General features: G+C 37.0%; 1 protein-coding gene and 1 long non-coding RNA gene across 3 annotated transcripts in view; both read left to right on the top strand.

The window, feature by feature from the left end:
* The window catches only part of TUSC3 (tumor suppressor candidate 3), a 119,324-nt gene that overhangs the window by 19,258 nt on the left and 82,521 nt on the right, over positions 1 to 17,545 (top strand). The window lies entirely within an intron of this gene.
* On the top strand, positions 1,452 to 1,931 carry LOC118165753. The gene is made up of 2 exons (XR_004750224.1): positions 1,452 to 1,640; positions 1,760 to 1,931. It is a non-coding gene; the product is annotated as an uncharacterized LOC118165753 (long non-coding RNA).

The raw sequence follows: 17,545 nt of genomic DNA on the forward strand, positions 1-17,545 counted from the left end.
AAAGTTCAGGTTACTTTGTTCTGCGGATACTATTCAGATCTTTTAACAAATTTGCTGTCTTGGCCTGTAGTGTTCTTGTGTTCTGTTAGTCATCCTGACCTATCATTTCTCTTTGAAGTTTCTTTATATATATGAAATATTTCCCACGTGTGTGGTAGGGAATGCAGTTATCCTATAATATCTGTTGCTTCTAGCATTAGCTTTATCTGGCTTTAGCTCAGAAAAAGTATTTATCTTTTCATTGTTCAGACTGTTTTCATTGGCTATCTTTCTTTGTTTTTGTTATCCCTTTCTATGTAATTCTCTCAGGGAGCAGTTTGATATCGATGTTATTTTTGGATATTTGTCTATACAACTTGTAAATAAAGAAATGGCATAATAATAGGTCAGTTTCTTAAAAACCTAATTTTTTTCCCTCTGATAGGGATTTTGCATTTTTTTTAACATTTCTAGGAATAATTCCTAATTTCCTGTTAGTCATTTGTTATATTTTTCCTGCCTTTTCTTTTTTAAGATAGAATTCTGCTTGTCTGTCGGAGCCTCTGAGCTTTTATGAAACAGTCACCCTCTACAGCTGCAAGTCATCACACATGGAGTTATGTTTTTTGCAACCTGTGTGACTGCATTCTTATTCTGCTTAACCAAAATGTCTACTTATTTCCTTTCTGTGTTCTAATTTTTCTTTCATTTGTCTAGATCACTTCCTTGATTCTTCTTTCTGTTAATTCTTGTTATTTTCTTAGCTTTTTTGCTTTCTCAGAAATTAAATATTCATGTATGTGATGGGCATTTGATGCCTGCTCAATATTGAGAGCAAACTCCATCTTGGAATATTTGTTGCTGCCTTGGGGAAAGCTATTGATATATTTTCTGCCAAAAAAATGTTCTCTAGGTCTGTTCAAAGTCAGATTTCAAACTGTCACCGTTCACTTCCTGCATTATATTACATGTCCCTTCCCTTTAATGTTAGACTGTAGTATTTTTCTTCCATTCTGTTTCTTCATGTTGTATCTCCAATTCCTTCTACATTTTTCTTCATTTTATGTTTTTCCTTTGTACATTGTTATTTATCATACCTCTTGCTAAGTGTCACACACTTTTGTGATTATCTAGGTATTTTTCCTTGTAGCCATTGGCTTCATCATTTGTGTGCTTTTCAACATTTTTTCCAAGGATTTTGATCCTTTTTCTTGTCAATGTACTGCTTAGTACATACAGATAAATTTAAAAAGACAACCCTATGATCTATGTGTTATATCTCTTGTTCTTAGATAATAGTTATGTTCAGCTCTACTTTAAGAACTAATGAAAATAAAGTAGGATAATTCAGATTTTGATGTACTTGTATTGGAAGAAATTTCTTGTTTGGACTTCCTTTTTTTTTTTTTTCTTCCTCGAAAATATGAGAGTCATGCTTCTAGATTTGTTTGGGGTAGGGAAGAAAGGCATGTCTGTAATCATGTGTCCTGGTCTTGGCTAGGGTAGAGTTAATTTTTCTCCTAGTTGCTGGTAGGGTGCTGTGTTTGGGATTTAGGATGAGAATAATGTTGATAACATACTGTTTTAATTGTTGCAGAGCAATGCTTACACTAAGCCAAGGACTTTTCAGCTTCTCGCTCTGTCTTGCCAGTGGGCAGGCTGTGGGTGCAGCAAGAGCTGGGAGGGGACAGACCCAGGACAGCTGACCCCAACTGGCCAAAGGGGTATTCCATACCATCTGACGTCATGATGAACAAATAATATGGGGGGGCTGGCCAAGGTGGGGGGGGACCGGCTGCTCGGGGATAGGCTGGGCATTGGTCAGCAGGTGGTGAGTAGTTGCACTGTGCATCGCTTGTTTATACACGTTATTATTAGTAATACTATTGGTTGTACTATTATTATTATTATTTTCCTTTCTTTCCTGTCCTAATAAACTGTCTTTATCTCAACCCACAGGTTTTCATTTCTTTCTGATTCTCTCCCCCTGTACCAGAGAGGGAGGCGGGAGGATGAGCGAATGGTTGTTTGGTGCTTAGCTGTCAGCTGGGTTAAACCATAACATCATGGTAACTCTAGACAAATGTACAAAGCTACCAAAGGCTTCTTTTATTTATTTATGAATTAAATTATCTCTATCTCACTCTGTATGATCTATCGTAAAATCAAAGACCAGGTGCACATCAATGTTGAGGTGCATGCAAATATTCCTCCTGTCTGTCTGGACCAGAATAAGTTCAGTTTACAGCAGGCAAGAAAGAGCAGCTCACATTGTCATTCTTCCTACTGGTTTCCGTCAGCAGATGTCTGTCACTATTTTGAATTCTTCCTCATAGCTGAGTTGACTGTTCAATGTTGCATTGCTTATTATTTTGGTTATTTGTTTCTGCCTCACATCACTTTTCCTTCAAAGTCCATATCCCTTGTAAGTGAAGACAGAAATTGAAGGATTATTTATTTATGGGCTTTTAAGGAGTCAACTTTCCCTAAAACCGTAACATCTGTTTACTTCTAAGTTGATCAAATCATCTAGAAAACTATCCTGTGGCTTCCATTCCAGAAAGACACACTCAGAATTTGCTTTCCAGATGCTGTCTGGTTTGATCCAGGTTTTCTCTGAGAGAATTCATACCAATGCTGATATGATTGTTTTCATATACTTAGGTGTCTTGTGCTCTCCTAACACTGCAAAATAAGAGCAAGTATAAATCCTTGAAGTAAACATTATTACCATTTCTAACTGTAAGATACTAAAGGACTTTTAGCCTTAGAGCTAAAATACTTGACATATTGTTAATCTGAAAGGTAAAAGGTTTTGTTAGCTCTGCTGGAGCTGTCTTTTCTAATTATGACATAAAGTTCTTGGATTCAGCATGATTCTGTTTCTAGGTGACCAATATCCTTTGGTCTTAAGAGATTTATTACATTCCTTGTTTTTGACTCAAGGGGTCTTTGTTGTAACTCAGGTCTTGAGTTTATATTTCTTTGAAAATTCAAAACAGGCAGTGTGAATTAACTGAAGAAACTCCTCCTTTGCTTTACTTGGAGAAGAAAAATAACTGGGTTGATATGGTGTGAAATGCTATCAAAACAAATGTGATCTCTGTTAGATACCTTTCTTTTTCCCTCTCTGCTTGTTGCAGTTCCCTGATATGTACAAGGCTGGTAATGGATTCTGGCCTTGTCATGATCATTCTCTGCACTAATCTATAAAAGGGATGATTCTCACTTATTAAACTCTAATCGTTGCCTCTCATGTTATCCATCTATTGACAGAAGATCTCACAGAAGGATTTTTGTTCTGTTGCTGTGTTGTATTGAGTGAGAATGGTTCAGATGATATCTCTTTACAGAGCAGCTAACTGCATGCCATATTGTGGTAATCAGAAAAAGTCTTTCTCTCCCCTGAAAAACTACTTTGTGCATTCATTATTTTATAACTTGAGATCATCTAGGATCTCCATATGAGGTGGGTGAGAATGACTTAACTCATTCAGCTGGAGTTTACCTAGTCCCAATATTCTTCCTCAAACAACATCTGCAAATGCATGCATAGGAAGGAGTAGTAACAGGAAAAGTATTACTGCATCACCAACCTGTAATCTCCCACCCTTCCACTGATTTCAGCTCAGATTTTCTTGAGTCTGCTTTCCACTAGTGGAGCTCTCTGCGGAATGAACTGTCATGATTAATTCAACAGTCCTAGATCTTGTACCTTTCTTTCTATGCTTTACTTGATACATAGCTCATACAGAATCTAGGTCTGTGGTTACACGTATTATGTGGAGAGGATTGCAAATTAAGAGTATTTAATCAGATGTAAATTCTGCTGTTCTATGTCTTCTGTTGCAGGAATGTTGCACTAAGAAAATACTGTCCTCTCTATTTAAGATTCAGGAGAGCTCTGGACAGTATTTTCTTAGTGCAGCATCCCTGAATTATTCTGAATTATTCCTGAATATTCATTCCTGAATTATTATTTATTAGGAATGAAAGAATAATTCACTCCCGAATTATTCTTTCAGGATAATTGGGCTGATATTTGGACCTTTTATCAATGAAGTTCTTCTACAGAAAGTCTTCCAGCTTTCTGTGGCTGAGATGACCAAAGAGATAAGAACAGTGCATTGGATCTGCCTATGCTCAGTGTGTATACCTGATATTCCTGGTTGTATATAGTAGTTCTGAAAAGTCCAGAAATGAAAACGTGGAAATTCTTGGCTCTACTTGGACATTTCTGGGGGGCCACCCCCAACAGGAAAAACTTTTTTTTTTTTTTGACCAGAAGCTGTTCAGTGCTCAGCTGTGTACTTTACAGTTTATACACGGTTGCCTATTAAACAGGAAGTGTCTGACAGGAATGATTTAACTATGTAGAAAAAAATAAAGCTTAATGTGTTCGGTTGGTAAAGAGATTACAGTTGTCTCTTGTGTGGTAACCACTAGCTATCAGTTCTGAAGCTTTATACAAGAAGAAAAACACACCTTCTTGAACAAGCAGCAAGATGCTCTTTGTTTTGCTTGCATTTATGACATACCAAAGCATGTGGGTTTTGGAGACTTGTTTTCTGGTGATGAGGATGGCTGGTGTGAGGGCATAATATCGTGCTTCTAGTGGCAGTCCCTTGAATTTGGAATGAATTTGTGATGGAGATCAACCCAGTAAAAATGTGACTGCTTTCAAAATACATTAGCAATCAGTCTTTCTTGAAATATTGAACTAACCATGATCGTATAACCAGTAATTTGTACTAACAACAACACAAAATAAGGTTTTATGTTTTGAATGGAAGAACCTTGTCTTAACTCTTAAATTACAATTTAATTCTGAGCCTGCCATTTCACCTGAAATGAACTTTCATTATTTTGAAGAAGTTGCACTCTCAATTGTATTTTTATTAAAGACAACAGCTTAGAATAAAGAGAAAGGAAGGAATAGGTCTTACGCCTCCAGAGGAAAGATGCTGTTTGAAGGAAAGAATGTGCAACATTGTTCCATATGTAAAACATCATGACAACAGACTGAATGAAACAAAGAATAGTACAAAGGTCCAACTTAGTTTGTGGCATTTCTTAGCTAAAATTGTGAAGCTGTCAAGAACTGAAACATACAGCGATGACAGGTGAGGAGGTGTTCTCGCTGTGAAACACTAAGCATGACTAGATTTTCAGTCAAAGGATACTGATTTTAAGACTCTTGTATTGTCTTGTTACCGTATACTGTAGTATTCTACTCCAGAATTGGTGTTTCTTTGGAGAATTGTTTTTGAATACCTAACGATTAGAGAAGCATAAAATAGATAAGATTTCTGAAAAGCATTTTAATTGAATCTGTATTGAATCTTGCCAAAAGAGATAGTGCTGTGCTCAATGATAGGCTCCCCAAGAGTTAGGCACTAGATGTTCAGGGAGCTAAAAGAAAGAAATGTTAATTTCACATGACAGGAAAAAAAAATAATAAAATATTGAATTACCTCATTCAAAACAGTCCAATATATAGGTTATCTTCCATCAGTCATTTGGAGAGAGAAGCATAGGTTTACGCATGATATGGATATGGATTATTTCTGGTAGTTAAAAACTAAGGGGGGCAGTAGTTCTGTATGTTGAACTCACCCACTTGATAGGTGCATATGACTAGGAATGAAGTCTGGAGTCACTTCTGCAAGGTTGTCCTGGAATGCTGTGGTGACAGGGAGGAAAATAATGGCCACCATTTACAAGTGAATACCAATTCTAAGCTGTTGTAAAGAGAATGGTCTCTGAATAAACAATTGAGGAAGTATTTATCTGATCAAATGATTTCATATGCACATTGTATTGACATGGACAAAGCAATTGGTAGGGTATTATAGCCAGTTCTGATATCCACGCTGAAGAAAATGTTTGGCAAATATTGAAGTATTTAGGAGAGAATTGCAACAAATATCTGTTGATCTGCCTGGAAGGTAAAGGCTTGAATTCAATCCTTGAATAAAGTTAAGCATTAAGGATGGCCTTGACCACAGTCTAAACCTACCTATATAAAAAACCATATCTGTTAAGTAAGGTCTGTCTCATCTATCAAAAATTGTTGGGTTTGACAGTTGAAAGCTGAAGCTCTAGGCAAAGTGAGAGATCAGGTGCAAATTTTGTAATGTAAGTTACTTCGTTAACTTCAGTTTAATTTACCTGAGGATTTAATTTATTTTGTCTTTTTGTTGGTTAGATTAAATGATTTGTAATGCTGCTTCTTGTCTTATGGTATGAAAATTACCCATCACCAGCATAATTTCCCTGATTTTTATTTTGCGTTTCATTTTGTATGCTGTGTATTCTTTCCATATGCCACGTATTTGTATCAACAAAGCATAACTGCATTGCAGAGTGACTAACTAGATATACTGTTCTCTTGTTAATCATTGGCTTTCTCGCATTTGAGAGTCAGCTGGATAGTTTGTTAGAATGTTAGCTGAATGTTTCTATCAGAGTATTCAGCACTGAAATTAACAGTGCTGACATTCTAAATGTCATTTGTAGATCTCAGTTGGAGCAGATGAATAATGCAAGTCATGCCTTCATAGCTGTTGAATTTTCTACAACTCGAGGAAATCAACAGTGCACTGATGTCTAATAAATCAGTTCATTTATGTGTTTTTTATCACAAGTGTCAGCTGGAATCAATGTGTTTTGTCTTTTTAATTAATATAATTTCTCCCCCCAAGAAGTGTAGCTGTCCACTTCTTTTTTAAACATGTAAAAATTGTCTTCTCTGCTCCTCCTTTCTCCTTTGTCCCCTGGACATCTTGAATATGCTAGTATTGTGTGAAAGTAGCATTTGCTGTTGGAGAGAAGATTGCTTGCATATATGCAACCATCAGTATTCAGTTCACTGATTTGTGCTATCTATCTTACCATCTTTGTTTGCCAAAAGAGGTCTAACAAATTACCTGAAGTAAATGTACTGGATTAAGTAGTTTTAGAAATTGCAATTATACTATCACAAGTTTGAACGTGAGATCTTATATCTGAGTGGTGGTAACACCACTTGAATGTCATTGCTAACTTCCTTGATGATCTTACAGGCTACTTTGTACGCTAGCACCTGAGCAAGAAGATGAAAACAAAACCATCCGCTTGGTGAGGATGGGTAGATTTCACACTTAATTTCACACAATGATTAGAACAACATTATTTTAATCAATTATCTGAGGAAGTGATCAGCTGTGGTTTAGGCTGATATTAAGCTTTGGGGATGATACCAATTCCTGGAGACTATATCCAGAATCCAGACAGTATTCAGTAGCTGTCATGACAGCTAACAGATGGAATTATTAAAAGAAAATAATTTGGCAGGTAAACTGAAATCAATTTTTTCCATACCATTAATTTGGGGAGAAATGCTTTAGGGTTTGCAGAAATTTAATAAATATTCATAAGGTGATATTTTGTGTTCCACATCCTTTACATTTATACTGGCTTATTAAAGATTTAATTAAGTTTCCTAAAAAGGGAGAGGATGCAGTCTTGCAAAAAATGTAGATGACAGTGTGGGTTCACAATAATTAGGGCTTCAGGGATAAAATAAAGGGTCTCTACAGTTAATGAATATTAAAGCAGTGCCTGCTCTGAAAACTTACAAAAATGACAGCATTTTACTTACCCCATCTGCCTTCTGTTTGTATTCCAGCCCTAGTCCTTCAATATTTGTGACAAATGACATACCATTTACTACCAATAGTTGCAGAAGTAAACAAACGCTTCAGAACATATTTCATTTTACTGTTCTGTGCACAATCAGATATTTTTGCCAACTTCCTAGTCTTCATTATCCTACAGTGTCTTTTTTGTCCATCTGTTTAACTTAATAAAAAAAAATCCAAGACTGTATGAATATCTTCCTATTGAAGCGGCATCTCAGAAAGCAATTTAAAGACTCCTGTTCTTTAAAACATTGTAAAAACTCATGTTCTTTCCGTCCTAAAGATGCATCTGTTTTTTCTGTCATATTTCCAAAACCTTAACTGTGATTAGACAATAGATAGGGTGAAACAACGGTAGATCACATTCACCTCTATTTTCACTGATCTGCTGTATCTTGTGCACAGACACACGTAAATGAGCAAAGGAGATCTGTTACCTCTCCCTTCATGGCTTCTACATTGTTAGAACTAAAGCTCTCTTTGTTCTGTGCTCGTCTGTTACCTTCTGCAATTGTTTTCTGCTCCTTGACTAAGTTTTTGTAGAACTCTCAATTATTTTGTGCAAGGAATTATTATCTCAATGTTGTTATTATTGATAATAATCAGCGTAAAATACAATACTATGACTGTGCTCTGAACAACCTAAGTCTTTATCATTGCAATACTAAAAAAGAAGTGCATTGTTCTACAGTTTGAAATGTGTGTTTAGTAGTGAGTTGAATACATGGATTCAGCTATGGATTTTTGGGGAGATGTGTAAGGTCTTGAACGTAGCTTCTTGTTTCTTTAGGCTTTACAGCACAGATTTAAATATACTCTTCATCCATGTACTGTGAGCATGGCAGAAGCTTGTATCCTTTGTGCTTACAGTTTCTTGGCTGTTTTCCCAAACTGCTTCTCTCCTTCCTCCATTATCATAGATCCCATGTTATTTTCAGAGTATCATCTGAAAATCTTCCGGATCTCCTCTTCCTAGAAAAATAAATCCCATGGTTTTCTGAAACTCTTGACTGTTCTCTGTGCTCCATTCCAGTAACCAGCTCTGCTGGCAGTAAACTGAAAGACAGTCCTTTTGTCTGTCTGCTCATTCATTTCCATTGGAGAGGGGGATAATTTCATGTCTGTGTGTAATGGAAAAGAGAAAAAGGAGCTGTTAAATCTAAAAAGGACCTGTTAAATCTAGTATGGACTGTGAGGTAATATAACTGGTAATAGAGCTTGCTCAAAATGGTTGTTAGAATTGAGGTGGGCTCTCACCAGCACAACCTTCAGCTTTTCTAAAAGCATTGGCTTGCCTCTGATATGTATCTTTTGGTGGAAATGATTTGAAAATGTACATTTTTTTGACATCTCTCATGTTGGTTGAAATTTCAAATTTTACTTGTCTAAAGGTTGCCTTATGTGCATCTTTTTCTTCCCCCTGACAGTCTGTTTAAATGCCACTTACAAGTAGCAGAAAGGTAAATTTACCACTTGTGTTAACTGTATTGTTTAAGCGGAAACATTATGATGTGCTCAGAGTGTTTGTTTTTGTATACATAAGAAGCTTTATTTTAGCATTACAGATCTTGATAATGTATCCTGAAGGCAGAGCTGTGTATTTGCAAAGTGACTTAGTCACACTACAAATTACTTTTTTTTTTTTAAGAGCTGGTAAAAAAAAAAAGCCATATAGCCCACTTGCCCTATGTGTTGTATTTTATGGGATGTTCAAATATGTGGACTTCTGTATACTTGCTTGTTGCTTGAACCATATGTTTGCATAATTTCTGGCAAAAGTATTTTCAGAAAAATATTAAATGTCTCTTCTTACCTTGTATCACAAAATGTTACATTATTGGATATTTGGCCAAACCCAATGGGCCAAGCTAACACTGTCTCAGCTGAGCAGTCAGATGATTTCAGTCTAGTCAGTGTTACTTAGATTGTGCGTATAAAGAAACTCTGTATTAGTCATTTTTGTATAGATGACTAATATTCTACAGTTTCAATCTGCATAGGTAACTGTGTATATATAATGCAGAATGTTAATTTTTATATTTATTGTTTGCTATATACATTTTATGCATTATAAAACTGATTTCCTTATTGGAACTATATTGTTCTGCAGAGCAAATTCAATTCAGCTGAACTAAATTATTGGAGTGGGAGATAAGTACTTATGTACCAGGATAGTAAATTGGAAAATAATGCCTCTCATGCTTATTTTTAAATGTGATTCAGACCTAAAAGTTTACAACAAATCATGTGGTGTTCTTGTTAAAGGATACTGTTCTGTCAAATGGAGATAAAGTATGTTCTTAGTCTTTATGTCTATAGGGATTAGGACAGTAATTGCATCTAATTTTTTGTAATGCTTTTCTCCTCCCTGTGGTCACTGATGTATTAGTTCAGTGAAAATGTAGGAAGGAGTTGAAGTGTGTGTTGTGAATTTCTTAAGCAACAGGATTTACATTCAGATTTGTTTCATCTCTAGGCTGGTTAGAGCAAAGCGGACCCCCTCACCCCTAATTGTTACCTGTTGTTTAAGTATAGAGTAAAAAAAACCTATCTTTCTAAAATATTTGTATGTTACAGTATAATTTTGCAAATTTTATTTAGGGATGTGCACATACATAATGCTGTTACTCATTTTTTTTCGTTTCCCCCCTCATACTAAAAGTGAGGAGGAAAGTTTTCATAGTTCATTTTGTAGAAGAGAGATTTGTTAGCATCCAGGTCATGAAATGTGAAACCTTGATGCCCTTGAATAGCATAGGATATAAATTGTGCCAGGTTAGAATTGGAAGGAGCTAGTCAGGGTTATCTTTCCTTTTTCTTTGACATATTTTTAATGCTATAACAAGTTTCAGCTGCTTCCAATGATGATAATCTCCCTAACTGATTATGTTCAAAGGTATATAACCAATTTGAAATGAATGTTCCTGGCTGTCATTTTTCCTTGTATTGAGGTGGTTTGGTTGATGTTCTTGCATAATCAATTAATAGTCAACAGTTTTTGTGCTAAACATATGGATGAGCTTTGTATTTATTTCAGATCTTACTTTTGTTTTTAGGACTCTATGACCTTCCTCTCAATAGCAATTATTGTTAATCTGTCAAAAGCATTACCCTCTTACACTCCTCCTCTTCCCTAAACTAGAGAAAGTTTATGAAAGTTTTCTTCCACACTTGGTCTTTGACTAGTTAGTTAACTTGCCTTTTACATCCTTTTTGTAAAGGAGTTTGTAATGTTGAATCGACTAATGAAGAACTCAGAAATCTGGTTATCGCTGATGAGTTGCTTCCCCAGGTTTTATGGTTTATCCTTCCAACAGGAAGGTGCAAGTGTTCTAGCTTAGACCTTTGTGCTATCATAAAAATAATAGCAACATCTCTTCTAACTGTAAAGTGATGTATTTTCACTTACTTTTTGGAGCTATTGGTGTAGCTAAATTTGCTGGGGAAGGTGGTACAGTGCCTTTCTGTAGGATCATGTGGAAGAAGTGCAGTGCTTTATACCTTCTCAGTCATAAAGGCAAACCTTTTGCATGGAAGCTGTTTTTGCAGGTTCCTGAGGATTCCTTGTTTTATAAAACAGGGTTTTTGAGGTGCCTTTTTTTTTTTTTTTTTTTCTACACTGATGGATGGGAATTGAAAGGTGAATGGGTGCTGGAAGGTAGAGTGGTTAACTAGTGTGTTAATATTGACCTTACAGAATGCAGATTGCAAAAGACTATTTAAATCTAAGTTGAGTTAGCTGCAGTGTATCTTATCTCTTAGCTGCTAACCAAGAAGAGACAAGAAGCTGCATAAATTTTATTTGTATATGTATAGATGCGTTATATGAAGATAATGCAGTCTTTGGCTTCAGTAATTTTCATTGTTTATCCTTGTGGAGTTATCATAAATACAAAGATAGTATTTTCTATTGCCATATGTCCCTGAGATACTGAATATGTAGTAGGATATATAACGTGTTTGCTCACTTCCTGCAGTGTTTTGTGGGTGTCTGCAGTTGTATGGGGACTAGGCTGATGCTTAGCATGGCCTGGTACAACCTCTGTTATATCCTTACAGGACTTGAGAGTGGATCAGGGTGCCTGCAGATAATCAGGGGCAGAAATGGCTGTTCTACAATTAGAAAAAAAATAGTGAAAGTGCTTCACAAAATTATCCTTCTAACTGTTCTGAAGGCTAATTTCTAGGATAGGTCTGTGGTACATGAAGCTCTTACAGCCATGCCTCTTCTCTACTTATTTTTTTCATTTCTTTTAGTCAATGAATTCCTTAAATTCCACCACTAAAAATAAACTGCCAAATACTTTATTTTCCTTACTTCTCTATCATTAAGCAACCCCCACTCCAAAAGCACAAGGGTTGTTGTGTTTTCCTCAAATTCAGAAGGAGAATAACCAGCAGTCTACTGAGTCAGTTCTGGAACTGAAGCTTGGTGTTTCTTGACTTGCTTAGGTCTTGAAATAGGAATTTTCGTCTTTCACAAAAAAGTTTCTAGTGTCTGGGTGAGGTAGGGGGATCAGCAGTTATTTTTAGCCCTGATAACTCTAGACTTAGCAGATTTAATTGCTGTCATTTCTTGTGCAGTGCGAGGAGGTTTGCTTTTATAAGTAATATTTATTTCTTTCCATGGGAGGTACACTGGAGGTGTTTAATCCTATGGGTATATAAGATTATGGGTAAAACATGAAGCTATAGAGAAAAGATAATATTAGTAAGAACTTACACATTTCTTTAAACACAAATTCAAATTGGATATGCAGTCATATGTTTCAAAACAAATTTTGTCCTTGATTTTAAGAACAAAACTATCTTTGCATGTTTATCTCTTCTCTTCTTAAGCCTCCATACTTGAACAATTTCAACGCCAGCATTAATAAATACCTGAGATTGTTTGAGCAAACAGATCTTGTATTTCCATTGCAAGAAAAATCTGTGACTGATGTTGGTATCTTATTCATGTGTTCTGAAACCCTCTATACCAGAAGCATCTTTTTCTGTCTGAATTTGAAAACCAAATTATGGTTACAATGCATATATTAATTAGGGTACCAACATCTAATGGCTTTAAAAGTGTGTATATATATAAATAAAATCACAGTAGTTCACAGAAGACATTTCTGCTTTTAATAACCAAAGTTCTTATTTCCAAAACAACACTGTGGGAATACTGTATTATCAGGTACTTAAGTGTATAATTTTGGAGATGGCACTGTCTAAAAATAAGTCAACTACAGACTTAAAGTCGTTAGTTTATGCAGTGATTCAGTTCCCAAGTGATGTGCCATCATTTTCGTTAAGTTTCTTCCCAGGTCATCCATGTTTAAAAGTACATTCAAAATATCTGCAGAGCAACAGGAATTACTCAAGTTAGTAGATCAATAACTTTGAAATAGAAAATATACCCTTAAAATTTTTCCATTCAGTTACGGGTGCGTATGTATGTAAATCTGTATTGCAGGTTAGCAGAAGTGGAGTCTAAACTGAAAATATCTTGTTTTGGCTTTTGAAATACCAGGCAGCATAGCAATTTCCAGTGCAGCAGATACTGTCCCAAGGCTTACACCAGGAGTCTGGCTAGCGCAGTATCCTACCCTGACAAGCAGCCAGTAGAAATGCTCAAAAAGAGATGGTAAGAAAAAGACAGATGTAGAATGTATTTCATTAGATATAACCTCTTTCTTACAGAAGTGTGTAGCTTCTAGGTTTTCTGAGCCTGAGGTTGTGTCACATCTTTGCTTACTTATCAATAGTAGAAGAGTGGAAATAAGATGGCATTCAATTTGTGACTAGACAAACTTGCTAGGAAAGTTTTAGAATCTGCCTAGAAATCAGGCTCTAAACAATATTATATTACAAATATATTCCAAGTAATTCTAATTTGTAGTAATTTAGGATGATTGTGGTGCTGTAACAAAAGATATGGGCAAAAATCCAAATACATAATACTAGATTTCTTAGAGAATGTAAAAGTCACCAGAGCAAAAAAATAAGCCATTTGGTCATATGCCAATGTATTGAAGCCTTTGTCAAATTGTGTTTTGGTAGACAATATTCTAACATATTCCCATTTTAGTGATCTCAGTACCTGACTAGTTATGCTAGCTGTGCAATTTGGACTTCTATAATTTATGACACTACTCAAATTGAGAAACCCTCATGTTCTTTTTGATGTTTTTGACATTTAGAATTTTAAAGAAGAAATTCAGTTTGGTATTGGTGGTAGGTATTTAGAAGATGTTTCAGTGTCTTTAGTAATGATGCTAATCTAAAGATTGACAACAAGATTGATTGCAATTTTTTGATTAATAGCTTTGACATGTAGGTAGACTAGTTTTTGCATAGCTAGGTATCCTACTTCAGAAAGTGTCTAATGTGCTTGTCACAAGATAGAAATTGTTTATTGCTTATCACTACACCTTTGCTCTGCAATTAGTCTTTTAATTCACTTACTATTCACAGTGTGTTGTGAAGAAGCAGACAAGAGATTTAACTCTATTGCTTACTTTCCCTGTGTGCTAATCAGCAAGGTAATTTTTTTTTTTTTTTGGGGGGGGGGGGGGTAATTGTAAACATGCCACTAGAAAATAGGTACTTGAGACTCTTTTTGGTAAAAAACAAAAAGGCAAGCCTGTGACCTCTCTCTGTTCTAAGTCTGGGAAGGTGAGGTATCCAGATTTTGCTCATACCCAGATTGCTTTTCAATCAGATACTTTATGCGGCCTCTAGATCAACTTAAGTGGTCTTTCTGTGCTTGTGTGGAATAACTTCTTTGTAAGAACTCTGATGTATTGATTTAGTTAAAGGTCACTTAGCCTCATCTAAATGTCTTTTATGTTATTTAATATTCTATACCCTCATTTTAACTGTCCGTTATATAATAACAAAATAAGGTAATGTACTGTTATGCTCCTTGATGGAGCAATTGGAAAAAAATAAAATCTTACATTCATTATTCTTAAGGGGATTCTGTCAACATTATTACAGCATGTTTGATTGAGCTTTCATTGTTTTCTTGTTCAAGCAGTTATATTTCTGATTACTAAGCAGTGCTTAAGTGCTCTTACAACCGTTTCATTTCTGCCCTTTCATTCCTTTTTATTCTAGTATGTTTACGCTCATGTACGGAACCAAGGCATCTTTGATTTGTATTGTATTCACTTGGCATTTAAAATTTTAAGTGATTGTTGAAGTTAAATTGATTTCCATCCTTTCTTTTAATAGGATGTGCTCCTGTCCCTTAGCATTCTTCTGTTAGAATCTTGTTTGCTATAAAGTCCTAGTACTTTTCCCATAGCTAGCTGTTTATAATAAGCTTCTTTGTAAAGTAAAACTTGTTATCATTGCACCAGTTGTTCATAATCTTTTCTGTACATCTAGTGATTGAAAATAGAACCTACGGCATCTGCATTTTAACCTGATGTTTGAAATAACTTAGAAAATTGATGAGAAAGAAAATCCCTTTTTAACACTTACCAAGGTTTTATTATCTGGGTTTATTACTGGGTGGCACAGTACTTCACAGCTTTGAGGGGCTAGTCTGTATGTGGTTATTCCACAGTGAATAGAGCTCAGCTATGAATGGCTTTGTAAAATGTCTCTCTAGTATTCCTGGATAGAAAAGATGTGGCTGCAATTTAAGTTCTTTAATTTTTCAGAGAGAAAATAAGTTACACTTCATATATACTGTTCTCTAAGATTGAGTCTTAAGGCATATTCCCATATGGGCATATGTATTTCCTCTTCTCTTCACAGTGTTTTGACTGAGTTGTCCAAGCTAATTCTCTTTTGTGTGTCCTAGCATCCACTAATACCCTGAACTCTTGTTGCTTTTTCAGTTTTTGTCCCCTTTCAAATGGTGATTTACTGCAGACATTTCACCAAATGAAAAGCAACCTTAATTTTCTGAAATGGTTTACCTGTGTGTTACTGCCATCGTCCTCATTGAGAAGGAGAAGAAAAGAGAAATGGCTCGTATCTAGTTTCTATACTATTGAGACTTTGCTTTTAGCGCACAAATGACATTTCTTTAAATGATCTGGATAGTTTAAATAAGGTGCTGATTATAGCAAATGAGCAGATCCTCTTGGGAGTCATCATGCGGCACTTGAAGGGCAAGCAGGCGATCAGGCGCAGTCAGCATGGGTTTATGGAAGGCAGGTCCTGCTTGACGAACCTGATCTCCTTCTATGACAAAGTGTCGCGCTGGGTGGACGAGGGAAAGGCTGTGGATGTGGTCTACCTTGACTTCAGCAAGGCTTTTGACACCGTCTCCCACAGCATTCTCCTCAAGAAACTGGCTGCTCTTGGCTTGGACTGGCGCACGCTTCGTTGGGTTAGAAACTGGCTGGATAGCCGGACCCAGAGAGTTGTGGTAAATGGAGTCAAATCCAGTTGGAGGCCAGTCACTAGTGGCGTCCCCCAGGGCTCGGTGCTGGGGCCGGTCCTCTTTAACATCTTCATCAATGATCTGGACGAGGGCATTGAGTGCACCCTCAGTAAGTTTGCAGATGACACCAAGTTAGGTGCGAGTGTCGATCTGCTCGAGGGTAGGAAGGCTCTGCAGGAGGATCTGGATAGGCTGCACCGATGGGCTGGGGTCAACTGCATGAAGTTTAACAAGGCCAAGTGCCGGGTCCTGCACCTGGGGCGTAATAACCCCAAGCAGAGCTACAGGCTGGGAGATGAGTGGTTGGAGAGCTGCCAGGCGGAGAAGGACCTGGGAGTGATAGTGGACAGTCGGCTGAATATGAGCCAGCAGTGTGCTCAGGTGGCCAAGAAGGCCAACGGCATCCTGGCTTGTATCAGAAATAGTGTGACCAGCAGGGCTAGGGAGGTGATTGTCCCCCTGTACTCGGCTCTGGTGAGGCCGTACCTCGAGTACTGTGTTCAGTTTTGGGCCCCTCGCTACAAGAAGGACATCGAGGTGCTTGAGCGGGTCCAGAGAAGGGCTACGAAGCTGGTGAGGGGCCTGGAGAACAAGTCCTACGAGGAGCGGCTGAAGGAGCTGGGCTTATTCAGCCTGGAGAAGAGGAGGCTCAGGGGCGACCTTATCGCTCTCTACAGATACCTTAAAGGAGGCTGTAGCGAGGTGGGGGTTGGCCTGTTCTCCCACGTGCCTGGTGACAGGACGAGGGGGAATGGGCTAAAGTTGCGCCAGGGGAGGTTTAGGTCAGATGTTAGGAAGAGCTTCTTTACTGAAAGGGTTGTGAGGCATTGGAACAGGCTGCCCAGGGAGGTGGTGGAGTCACCATCCCTGGAAGTCTTCAAAAGACGTTTAGATGTAGAGCTTAGGGATATGGTTTAGTGGGGACTGTTAATGTTAGGTTAGAGGTTGGACTCGATGATCTTGAGGTCTCTTCCAACCTAGAAATTCTGTGATTCTGTGATTCTGTGAAATGTTGAAAAAAAAAAGTAAAGGGAAGAGAGTGGGATCAAAAGTTTCTTTTTTAAAAAAAAAGTGTTAATAGTGAGTCGGAGAAGTTAATATTTCTAGCAGGAGAGGTACATGTGTAACAGTTGTTGAATGGCTTCCAGTTGTTATTTCATAATTCTCTACTGTACATTCAGCCAGGCTGCTGAGTGCCATAAGTATTACAGCAAACTGAACTTCATAAAAGGTCTTGGATGCGTGGAAGAATTCCTGAAATTCAGAATGCAAATACTAATAGAAACTAGCTTAAAGGATTGTCTTAGCTAAGTATGCAGTCTTAGCTAAAACTCAAAGTATTCAGAAACGACTGAATGAGTGTATTAGTGCCACAGCATGCCCTGGTGATCTGTAGCAGTGAGGTGTATTCCTGGGCAAACAAAGTTTTTATTTGTGAAATAATAGCTGGGCATAGAACTGATTTAAAAGTATCTGCTTAAAAATCACAAGTTTACCA

The sequence above is a fragment of the Oxyura jamaicensis genome, chromosome 4, assembly GCF_011077185.1.
Source record: "Oxyura jamaicensis isolate SHBP4307 breed ruddy duck chromosome 4, BPBGC_Ojam_1.0, whole genome shotgun sequence".
Lineage (NCBI taxonomy): Eukaryota > Metazoa > Chordata > Aves > Anseriformes > Anatidae > Oxyura > Oxyura jamaicensis.